Here is an 11,542-nt window from a genome sequence, read left to right as displayed (position 1 = left end):
GAGCCCCTCCCCCAACCCAGCGATAATGAGCCCCTCCCCCAAACAGCAATAAGTAAACACACAGCAGGTAAAAGTGGCCCAAATCTGATTTGTTCACCAAATCTGATTTTTTTGTTTTAGCTGTTCAGATTATCTTTAAATGTGATCTGTTTTATCAGTCTGAACAGATCAGCTCCTAAACTGACCCTCATGTATAAAAGAACAGGGCGTCACGCTGCTTCACGGCTCATCCAGAGGGAAACAATCACGACCGCCAACGAACGCCAGTCGCTCCCGGAGGATCAGCTTCATCTTCACCAGCATCACAGGAGCATCATGAAGCTTCACTGACTGACAGCTGGGCTCATCACCCAGAATGTGTTCAGCTCGCCGTAAAAAGGGCGCGGTCACTTCTTTGGTTGGCGTCCTCAGATTCTGTAAACGGTTCTTTGACCCTGCAGCCTCGGCCTCCTCTGGCCCATTCGGCCGCTTCATTCGAAACCTCTGTGAACACGGAGCGGCTTGATGAGTCTCTTCTAATTTTTTGGTACAGAAACATCAGCTAAATGTTTATGAGTCTCAGCAGCGCGAAATTATGACGAATAGTGGGCGGGTTAACGAAAAGTCGCATGAGTCTCACTGCCGCAGATCGGATACGTATCAGATTTCAGTACCACATATGAAAGCGTCTCAGATCAGAATTGAAAAGGTCAGATTCGGTGTGTTTATCTGTTCACACTGACACACAGACACACATCTGTGTCTCACACGAGGAACAAGATCAGATCTGAGCCACTTTTACCTGCTGTGTGAACGAAGCCTCAGTTTCTCATTGTGTTGAATGGGATTTTTATACCAGCATTCCAGCCTCACAATATTAGCTATGAGAGAACACATTTGTGGGCGGAGCCTGGGCAGAGCAACTCACCGTATACGTTTAAAATAACATGCATGTGAGATTTCCATGATGGTGTGAACAGCAGAGAGATTAGACCTCATAACGTGCTGAGAGTATTGATCGTTGAGTGCGTCGTCGGCTGGAGTGGAGAATAAACGCTGCGTCGACTCTGAACTCGGTCATCATCTGCTGGACGAGCAGCGTTTAAAACGCTGCAGTAGAAACCGGCCGTCGCTGTTAAATTCCTCCTGCTAATCCTCCACAGCGCATGGAGTTACGCAACGAAGGGCTAATGTGGTGCTGAACGTTCATTCGGTTCTGTCCCAATAATCTCTTAAACTTTGTTGTTCTCGTTTATCTGCGATGTGTGTACTGTAGCGCCCCTCCGCACAAGAGCGCTAATTAATTCTGAATTAGAATGAGTCTCAGTCAGTGTGAGAGTGGCTTATCAGCAGAAAGCAGGTCAGCGTTTGATACCGCCGCTGTTCTGCTCCGCGCTGACATCAGCTAGCGGCTAATCCGCCGCTTCCTGAAAAGCGTGGCGCCTTTACTGGAGGAGGAAATTAAAGAATCAAGATTGGAATTAAAGCAGGACCAGATGAACACCTGGAACTCAACGAGTCTCTCTCTCTCTCTCTCTCTCTCTCTCTCTCTCCTGTTTCTGCCCCCCCCGGGCGGTTTTGGTGCTACATGACTCGCTCATATCTCTGCTCCACATCTGGTGAAGAACCAGCAGCAGCAGATCTGCATCAGCGTGTCCTCCTGAAGCTCCTTGCAGCTTCACAGCTCACAGCAAACAGGAAGCATAGGATCCTAGTAACATGGAATCATGAGAACATCTGGAACATAGGGCCCTGAGAACACACAACCCTGGGAATATAGAACCCTGGGAACATAGATATGCTTTCACTTAAAGAACAAACTACAGTGGAACTTGTTAGACCATTGAGAATCTATCAGTGTAGAAACTGAAGTTAATTATATTATATATAACATATATAAAAATCTAACTATAACTATTCATGCTATAACTATCTAACTATAACAAACTGAACGACTTACACTATAGCTATACACTATCCATACCACAACTAACTAACTAAACTAACTATAACAAAACTATTCACACTATAACTATAAATATAAATATAACTATAACTATTCACACTATAACTATAACTATAACTATAACTATTCACACTATAGGTATACACTATTCTTACTACAACTAACTAACTAAACTAACTATAACAAAACTATTCACACTATAACTATAACTATTCATACTACAACTAACTAACTAACTATAACTAACTAACCTATTTACACTATAAATAACTATAAATAAATGACTCATACTACAACTATTTAACTATAACTAACTAAACTAACTATAACAAAACTAATCAGACTATAACTATAACTATTCTTATTACAACTAACCAAACAAACTATAACAAAACTATTCATACTGTAACTATAACTATAACTATCCATACTACAACTAACTAACTAACCTATTTACACTATAAATAACTATAAATAAATGACTCATACTACAACTATCTAACTATAACTAACTAAACTAGCTATAACAGAACTATTCACACTGTAACGAATCTATTCATACTACAAGTAACTAACTATAATAACTGAACTAAATTAACTATTAAAAGTGTCCAAATGTAAAAAATACTCATATGAGTGAGATCAGGTGTGCTAGAACAGAGAGAACCCCTGCAGGAGAACCCCTCCACTACCTCATTCAGTCTCCCATCTCACCTGTCCACCACACCTGTCTGTAACGGACACTGAACAGCACTGACCGATAAGTCTAATAAGACAATAAGAAGCTAACTCTTATATACACACACTTAAAAACGATGGTTCTTCAAGGGTTTTAGTACAGAAAATGTTCTTCTATTGTACCAAGCCTGACATCATAACAATAGAAGAACCCTTTCTGGTGATACATAGAACCCTTCTCAAAGACGTTCTATGTAGATATATATCTACAACACGTTCTCCATCAATCTGAAGAACGCTCTTACAATGCAAAGAACCATTTAATCTTGGAACTGGTTCTTTGAATGTTAATGCTTCTATATAGAACCATTTTGTTTACTAAAGAACCCGTGAAGAACCATCATTTTTAAGTGTATTATCTTTCTGACACAGACTGACACATTAACACAGACACATGATTTAAACTCACAACTACAACATTAATGAGGCCCTTTGTTGGAGGGCGTGCACTACCATGAGCCACACCTCCTGAGGCTCAGGCGCCAGCGCCAGCCCGTGGCAGAACCCTACAATATGTTACTGTTTCCATTTTCAGCCCATTAGAACATTCAATGTGATAAAAGTACAATATTTGAAATAAAAGTGCTAATATAACGGCTCTAGATACAAGCTAACATGCTGCTCATGATACAACGATACTGTGCAGTATGGTATGATGTATCATTACATCCCTACAAAACACACAGTGAAAAGAACCTCAACACCTTCATCTTCTGGCTTATAAACCTCAGGAAAAACACTTTACGCACAATCTTACTCTGCTACTACTAAAAATGAACCTGTTCAGTTAGTTTCAAGGGTTCTTTAGTAACAGAAATGCTTAAATGGTTCTCTGCATGGTGAAATGGTTCTTCAGATTGATGGGGAATGTGTTGTATATGGTTCTATAGAGCACCAAAAATTTACAAGCCTGACATTGTCACAATAGCAGAACCCTTTGTAATGCTGTATAGAAGCATTTTCAAAAAAGTTCTATATAGAACCCTATACAACACATGAAGAACCATTTCACCATGCGGAGAACTGTATAAACATGAAAATTCTGCATAGAGCTCAAAGTTTATCTATATAGAACCATTGTGTTTACTGAAGAACCCTTGAAGAACCAGACTGTAGATAAATGTCTCAAATTTTTGTGGGTCCCTGAAAATAAACGTATTATGACGTTCTGCTGTTTGTTAGAAAAACAGACCCTCAAATCCAGCGCAGAACCGCACTAGAACAGAGACTCTACAGAAGAGGAGACGAGGAAGATCTCAGTTACTGTGAGGAAGAGCGCAGAACCGCACTAGAACAGAGACTCTACAGAAGAGGAGACGAGGAAGATCTCAGTTACTGTGAGGAAGAGCGCAGAACCGCACTAGAACAGAGACTCTACAGAAGAACAGCTGATAAAACTAACATTTACTGACACTGAATCATCAGCGCTGCTACGGAGAGAGAGAGTTAGCAGACAGACATCACGGGACCCCCGAACACCAGGGGGGGTTTCACACATTAAACACTGTATTTGTGTTTAATTTTGAGAAAATTCATGGAGGATGTTTGAACAAGAAGCAGAGAACAGCACAAACCTGCACAGTGTGTTTGGGTATCAGAGCGAGGAACCGCAGAGCTGGAGTGTAGAAGGGGTCAGTTCAGAGGTCAGAGGTCAGAGTCTCACTGTAAACTGAGGCTACAGATGGTTAGCTTAATGCTAATCACACACTCAGCCTGGCTAACTAACCAGCTAGCAGTGGTGGCGTCACTGTGACTGCACACAGTCAAAAATGGTTCTTCAATGGTTCTTTAATAAAGGAAATGGCTCTATTTAGAACCAAGAACACTTAAAAAAAACAGTTCACGTGCTTCAGTGGTTCTCTGCACAGTGAAATGGTTCTTCAGATCGATGGAGAATGTGTTGTATATGGTTCTATGTAGAACCTTTTTGAAAATGCTTCTGCATAGCACCAAAAAGGGTTACAAGCTTGACATTATAACAGTAGCAGAACCCTTTTTGGTGCTACATAGCACCATATACAACACATTCTCCATCGTTTCACTGTGCAGAGAACCATTTAAGCATGCAAACGGTTCTTGGAGTGTTCATACACTGCAAAACACAGTATCTCATCAAGTAAAATGATCTAAATGTAGTCAATATGTCCAATGCTTCCCTTTTTGAGATGGTTGTGCGCTGATTATAAGATTATCCAGCTTATTTCTAGACATTATTTACTTGTTTTGGATCATTTTAAGTAAAATTGTCTGCCAAGATAGTGAGATAAATTTACTTAATTAAATCCCTTAAAACAAATAAAAAAGGTTTGGATGTAAGTTAAATAATCTTAAATTAAGCTTACAACAGTTTAAACAATATTAGATTTATTGACTCCTTTTTAAATAATTTTACTTGTTTTTTTCAGTGTAGTTGTGAAGAACCCGTTGGAGAACCAGTGTAGAGGGCTGGTCTAGACCAGTGTTTCTCAGCCCTGGTCCTGGAGCCCACTGCTCTGCACACTGTAGCGCTTTTCCTGCCACTCTAACTCAATACTGGGCTGTTTTTGAGCTGGTCAGTGGGATCAGTTGTGGTGCGAGCAGGGAGAACACTAAACAGTGCATGGCAGTGGGCCTCCAGGACCAGGGTTGAAACAGTGGTCCAGACAAAGGTCCAGGGCTGAATGTAGTTCCCAGTCCGACTGTGTTCCTCAGACCTCTCGGCTCTGAAGCTGCTTTGAAAATGCAGAGTTCAGGAGGAGGTCAGGAACTCTGGATGTAGGTGTTACCCGCCCTGCGGTTACCCAGGGCCATTTCGGCGCCGTCCTGCTGTTGAGCTTCGGCTCCTGTAGTGACTGTCCGGTGGCGCGTGTGTCCGTGTGCTGTGGTCGTGAAGAGTCTCCAGGTGGACTGAAGGTAGGACACACATCCAGCTTTACTCCTCTACTGTCTCTCCATCTGGAGCTCTGTGTTCCTTCTGTGGCTGCCAGGACGTCTCAGACATCCTCTCTTATTAGAGTGATCAGATCACACAGACAGGATCAGACCAAAGACACTCGTACACGACATTACACTGCAGAAAGGCTCTCGTCAAGTGAATCATCTAATCGATATATAATATTTACGATATTTATAATATGTAAGATTATTTACAACAATCTCAAAGTGAGAAATATTTGATTCATCAGCTAGATTTAAGATAATTTCACTTGTTAAGGTGTCACTTTTTGCAGCACGTTCAGCCTCTGTGACGTGATCTCACTCCACCAATCACTTTAGTCTCTTTGGTTGGCATAGCAACAGTTTAGCTAATGGCAGCAACTTGTGATTAACATTAAAATAATTAATTACTTTGATGTATACTTTTTTAATCTTTTACTTTCAAAGTCAGTGAAAACCAAAAATAATCAATTAATTAATTACGTAATAGTCACATTCAAGTGTGTCTCGTTTTTTAGACAACATATACCGTCTATAATCTGTCATTTGGTTTGATTAAACAGTACCACTAAGCAACACCTTAGCTGAGGTATCATAGGTACCATAGCAACCACCTAGTAACACCTTAGCAACCACCTGGAATACCATAGCAACCACCTAGCAACACCTTAACAAACACCTGGAATATCATAGCAACTACCTAGCAACACCTAGCAACCATCTAGGATACCATAGTAACCACCTAGCAACACCTTAGCAATCACTTGGTATACCCTATCAGCAACATACCAACACTCTAGCAACCACATGGGGTACCATAAGCTAGCAACACTCTAGCAACCACTTGGAATGCCATAGCAACCACCTAGCAACAGCCTAGCAACCACTTGGGATACCTTAGTAACCAACTAGCAATGACATCTTAGCAACCACTTGGGACACCATAGCAACAACTAACAACATCAATAGCAACCACCTGGAATACCACAGAAACTACCTAGCAACACCCTAGCAACCATCTAGGATGTCATAGCAACAAGCTAGCAACACCTTGGCAACCACCTGGGATACCATAGTAATGCTAGCCAGCGTGGGCCTTGAGCTGAAGTATCAGAATTAGCGGTTAGCGTTCTCCTCCAAGCGTGTTGAGCTCCAATTAGGTTGTGTTAGCAGGTTTTCAAAAAGATGCAGAGGAGCTTCACAGGACCCAGAGGGCGCTCTCGCTAGCCTTCACCCTCCTAGCGCTGGGGTGACTGGGTGGGACCTGGCTAGCGTGTGGAACTGGACTAGACTAAATTGGGGAAAATGCCCAAAATAAATAAACACATAAATGAATAAATAGAGCAGAAACGCTGATGTAGCTGTTTGAATGTGAATCATGCTGGTTGATGGCTACCAGCTTCCATTCATTTCTAGCAACATTAGCATGTGTGATTGACAGAGTCGTCACACGTCCAGGATTTTCCCGGATTTTGATCGTCTGTCCAGGAAAAAACATCCGGACAAAAAATGTCAAACAAAAATGTGTTAAGGACACAGTGACTGCTCTCTCAGTCAGTCAGTATAATTTGTATTTATTGTAATATTAGTGTTTTTCAGAGCAGGGATGGACTGGCCATCGAGAGGACCGGGACAGTTCCTGGTGGGCCGCTCTGTGTGGGGGGTCTCTGAGAGAGCGAGAAAGAGAGACTGAATTACAGTATTTACTCAGCAGCAGTGCTGTTTCTAATTTAGGGCCGTCTAAAATGATTGGCGAAAACCCGGGACTGACCGCGTGTGCCGGGCCGATTCTGGAGCACACGTCTAGAAACGTTAGTGGTGCACCGTCTCTTCAGTGCCCGGCCATCGGCAAACGCTGCCACAATGACAACAACTGGCAAAGGAAAACTGTGAGGGCTGGTGAGAGAGAGAGAGACAGAGAGAGACAGATAGAGTGAGACAGATAGATAGAGTCAGAGAGAGAGACAGAGAGAGACACAGAATGTTCCAGAATCTAAGCATGTTCATATGTTAGTGTTATTTATGAAGTTCTGTTTCTTTTTAAAAAGAGACCAAAAAAAACAAAACATTTGTTTACAAATTACCCTCAAGGTAGGGTCAGCTGGCCCGTGCAGCTGTATGGGAGGCAAATCTGGCCAAAAAGCGTGTCGACGCCAAAAACTGAATCGCAAACGGTCACTTTGCTGTTGATTTATTCATTTTGCATTTTCGTTTTCATTTTGTCAGATATGCAGCCGATTGCTATGAAAAATAAATAAGAACATAAACACTGCATTTTGATTTTAGTTTTGACTCGTATTCTGCACTTCATGAAGAAAAGACAAAGAGAAGCTTGGATTTTCTTTTCTCTGTTAGCTTTTTCATTTTAGATTCGGCCATGAAAAACCAGAATAACGACTAAAATGAAATGACAAACGGCAGTTTTAAATGTAGTTTTCTTTCTGTCACTGATGACCCGTGCTCATGTGAATAATCAAATTACAAATGTAGGCATTTCATTTTCAATTTTGGCAGGATATTTGCGCAGATGTTTGGAAAAAGAAATGGCAAAAAGAGGTTTACGTTTACATTTTATTGTTTCATTTTAATTCATTTTAATTATTTGAAGTAAAAACTGAAAGGTTTTGCGGTGCTGAGTCCTCAGTTCAGCAGTGTGAGAGCAGCAGGTCGTCTCTCCGCTGTGTGTGTAGTTTCTGTAGTTACTCTGGGAGTTTGGAGAGCAGAATGTAGGAACATAGTGACACAGTCAGTGAGGCAAACAGGAGCTTTGAGGCCACTTAGGGCTTTAATACAACCAGGAAACTGCAGGGTGAACAGCTTAAGCCTCTCACTAGGAGGCTGCTATGGTATAATAGTCTGTTGCTAAGGCATGGCTAGATGGTTGCTATGGTATAAGGGTCGGTTGCTATGTTTTTTTTTTTGGATGGTTGCCAGGGTATACAGGCCGTTGCTAAGGTCTTTCTAGATAGTTGCTATTGTATCAGCGTTGGTTGCTAAGGTATTGCCAGGCAGTTGCTATGATATAATGGTCAGTTGCTAAGATGTTGCTAGGAGGTTGCTATGGTGTAAGGGTCAGTTGTTAAGGCATTGCAAGGACGCTGCTATGGTATCAGGGCAGTGGCTATGGTATAAGGGTTAGTAGCTATGGTTTAAGGGTTGGTTGCTAAGGTGTTGCTAGGTGATTGCTATAGTATAAGGGTTGGTTGCTAAGGTGTTGCTATACGGTTGTTATGGTATAAGATGTGGTTGCTAAGGTGTTTCTAGGAGTTTGCTATGGTATAAGGTTTGGTTGGTATGGCGTTGCTATGGAATAAGGGTCGGTTGATAAGGTGTTGCTTGGAGGTTGCTAGAGTATAAGGGTTGGTTGCTAAGGCGTTGCTAGGCATTTGTAGTTTAAGATTTGGTTACTCAGACATTGCTAAGCGGCTGCTAGGGTATAAGAGTTGTTTGCTAAGGTGTTGCTAGGCGGTTGCTATGGTATAAAGGTCGGTTCCTAAAACATTACTAGGAGATTGCTGTGGTATAAGGGTGGTTGCTAAGGCGTTGCTAGGTGGTTGCTATGGTATAAGAGTTGGTTGCTAAGGCATTGCTGGGGGGTTGCTATAGCATAAGGTTTGGTTGGTAAGGTGTTGCTAGGCGGTTGCTATAGTATAAGGGTTGGTTGCTAAGGTGTTGCTATAAGGTTGCTATGGTATCAGGGTTGGTTGCTGAGGTGTTGCTATGGTATAAGAGTTGTTTGCTAAGGTGTTGCTAGGCAGTTGCTATGATATAAAGGTCGGTTCCTAAAACATTACTCTGAGATTGCTGTGGTATAAGTGTGGTTGCTAAGGCATTGCTAAGTGGTTGCTATGGTATAAGAGTTGGTTGCTAAGGCGTTGCTGGGGGGTTGCTATGGTATACAAGTTGGTTGCTAAGGTGTTGCTAGGTGGTTGCTATAGCATAAGGTTTGGTTGGTAAGGTGTTGGTAGGCGGTTGCTATAGTATAAGGGTTGGTTGCTAAGGTGTTGCTATAAGGTTGCTATGGTATAAGATGTGGTTGCTAAGGTGTTTCTAGGAGGTTGCTATGCTATCAGGGTTGGTTGCTGAGGTGTTGCTATGGTATAAGGGTCGGTTGATAAGGCGTTGCTTGGAGGTTGCTAGAGTATAAGGGTTGGTTGCTAAGGTGCTGCTAGGCATTTGTGGTAGTTTAAGATTTGGTTACTCAGGCATTGCTATTGCTACTCAGGGGTTGCTATGGTATAAAGGTTGGTTCCTTAAACATTGCTAAGACATTGCTGTTGTATAAGGTTTGGTTGCTAAGGCGTTGCTAGGTGGTTGCTATGGTATAAGAGTTGGTAGCTAAGGTGTTGCTGGGAGGTTGCTATGGTATACAAGTTGGTTGCTAAGGCATTGCTAGGCGGTTGCTATGGTATAAGGTTTGGTTGGTATGGCGTTGCTAGGCAGTTGCTATGGTATAAGAGTTGGTTGATAAGGTTGCTATGGTGTATGTGGTGTTTACTGAGTGGTTGTTAGGAGGTTGCTAAGTGGTGGCCAGGTGTTGTTAAAAATGAATGGGATGCTATGGGAGGAACGAGTGATGAAACAGCGACACATAGAGGAGTGCAGGTCAGCGTGGCTGTGGATTAGAGCTTGAGGACCTGCCCTGAGTGAGAACATGCAGTTTGGTGGCTGTCAGTCAAAGGAAAGTATATGTCTAGTTTGTGGGTGAAAATGAATGTAAGTCTATGTGAGGAAAGAGGGATAAAAAATGTCAAACAGATGAGTGATGAGAGCAGGTCAGCAACACTGAACTGATGCTGGAGGGCCTGTCCTGAGTGTATGTGAAACTGGTCAAGCAGAAATACAGTAGATCGATGCGCCACTTTTACACCCCATTCATTTCTATGGGAAAAAAATTATAATATAACAGATTGTATGAAAACTGTACGTCTGATCAAAAAGCTGTATACAAGCACACCATTCCCAGTCAGACTGAACATTCCAGAGTAGGAATGGTGTCAATATCTCGATAACAGCGGGATAAGTGTATGGACAAATATCTGGAAATAAGAAGAGAATATAAGCTGGATAACAGTTTCTAAACGGGGTGATATAAACAGGGCTGTTGTTGTTGGGTTGTGTCCTGTGTGAGCTGTAGATGGTGGATCGTTCTCTTCGACGTCTGTCTGTCTGTCTCAGACTTCCTCTTAACTTCGTAAGAGAGAGCTGGAGCCGCTGACTGAGCGCTGGGGATGTTTACAGGGCCGAGCTCTTCTTCATCACGAGGTCACTGAGCTCACCACGCGCTGTTTTAATGCAGCGCAGCGAGAGCGCTATAAATATTCTCCATGTCTTATTCCCTCCAGCTCAGCGCTGACCAGAAAACCGAATTAGTGAAGCTGAAAGCAAAACTGACCGAGTCGCTTTATTACAGCAGCGTCACCTTCGGCCATGTGACCTGGATTTCATGCTTTAGCCTTTAGCCTAATCAGGCGGTGTGAGAGCGCGGTGTGTATGTGTGATTAGACGGACCTCTTCACCGTCATGCTGCTCTGACATTACTGACCCCGCTGGACGGAACACATTCACAGGAACCATACTCGCACAGGAGAACCTTCTCTTAGAGAAACACAGAGAGTGTTCAGTGAGTCACTCTCTACCTTTATTCCAGCTTCCATTCTTTTCAGGAGACTCACTTTCAGTTCCTCAAAGAATCTGCAGACACACCTCCAAAGTTCAGTCTTAGAAGTTGGTTGATCATTTCCCGCTTCTCACCATCTGAGGAGGGTATAGAGTATCTTGTGGCACAGGACTAATTTTCAATGCTGTGTGCTGAGTGGGCGGGAAACCAGCCCTATGCAGGCGGGAGCGGGATGAAGCCCGCATGAAGAGAAATCCCACAAATTAACGAACAGCCTAAATAAAGCAGAACGACCACTAAATCATATAAATAAACTCTATAAA

The 11,542-nt window shown here is 42.5% G+C and overlaps 1 protein-coding gene across 1 annotated transcript in view; it reads left to right on the top strand.

Moving 5' to 3' along the window:
• Nucleotides 1-11,542, top strand: part of prkcbb (protein kinase C, beta b) — a 165,227-nt gene that overhangs the window by 148,830 nt on the left and 4,855 nt on the right. The gene's annotated exons all lie outside the window — the stretch shown is intronic.

The sequence above is a fragment of the Colossoma macropomum genome, unplaced genomic scaffold (genome assembly GCF_904425465.1).
Source record: "Colossoma macropomum unplaced genomic scaffold, Colossoma_macropomum, whole genome shotgun sequence".
NCBI classification, from domain to species: Eukaryota; Metazoa; Chordata; class Actinopteri; order Characiformes; family Serrasalmidae; genus Colossoma; species Colossoma macropomum.
This window is presented reverse-complemented; position numbering and strand designations above follow the sequence as displayed.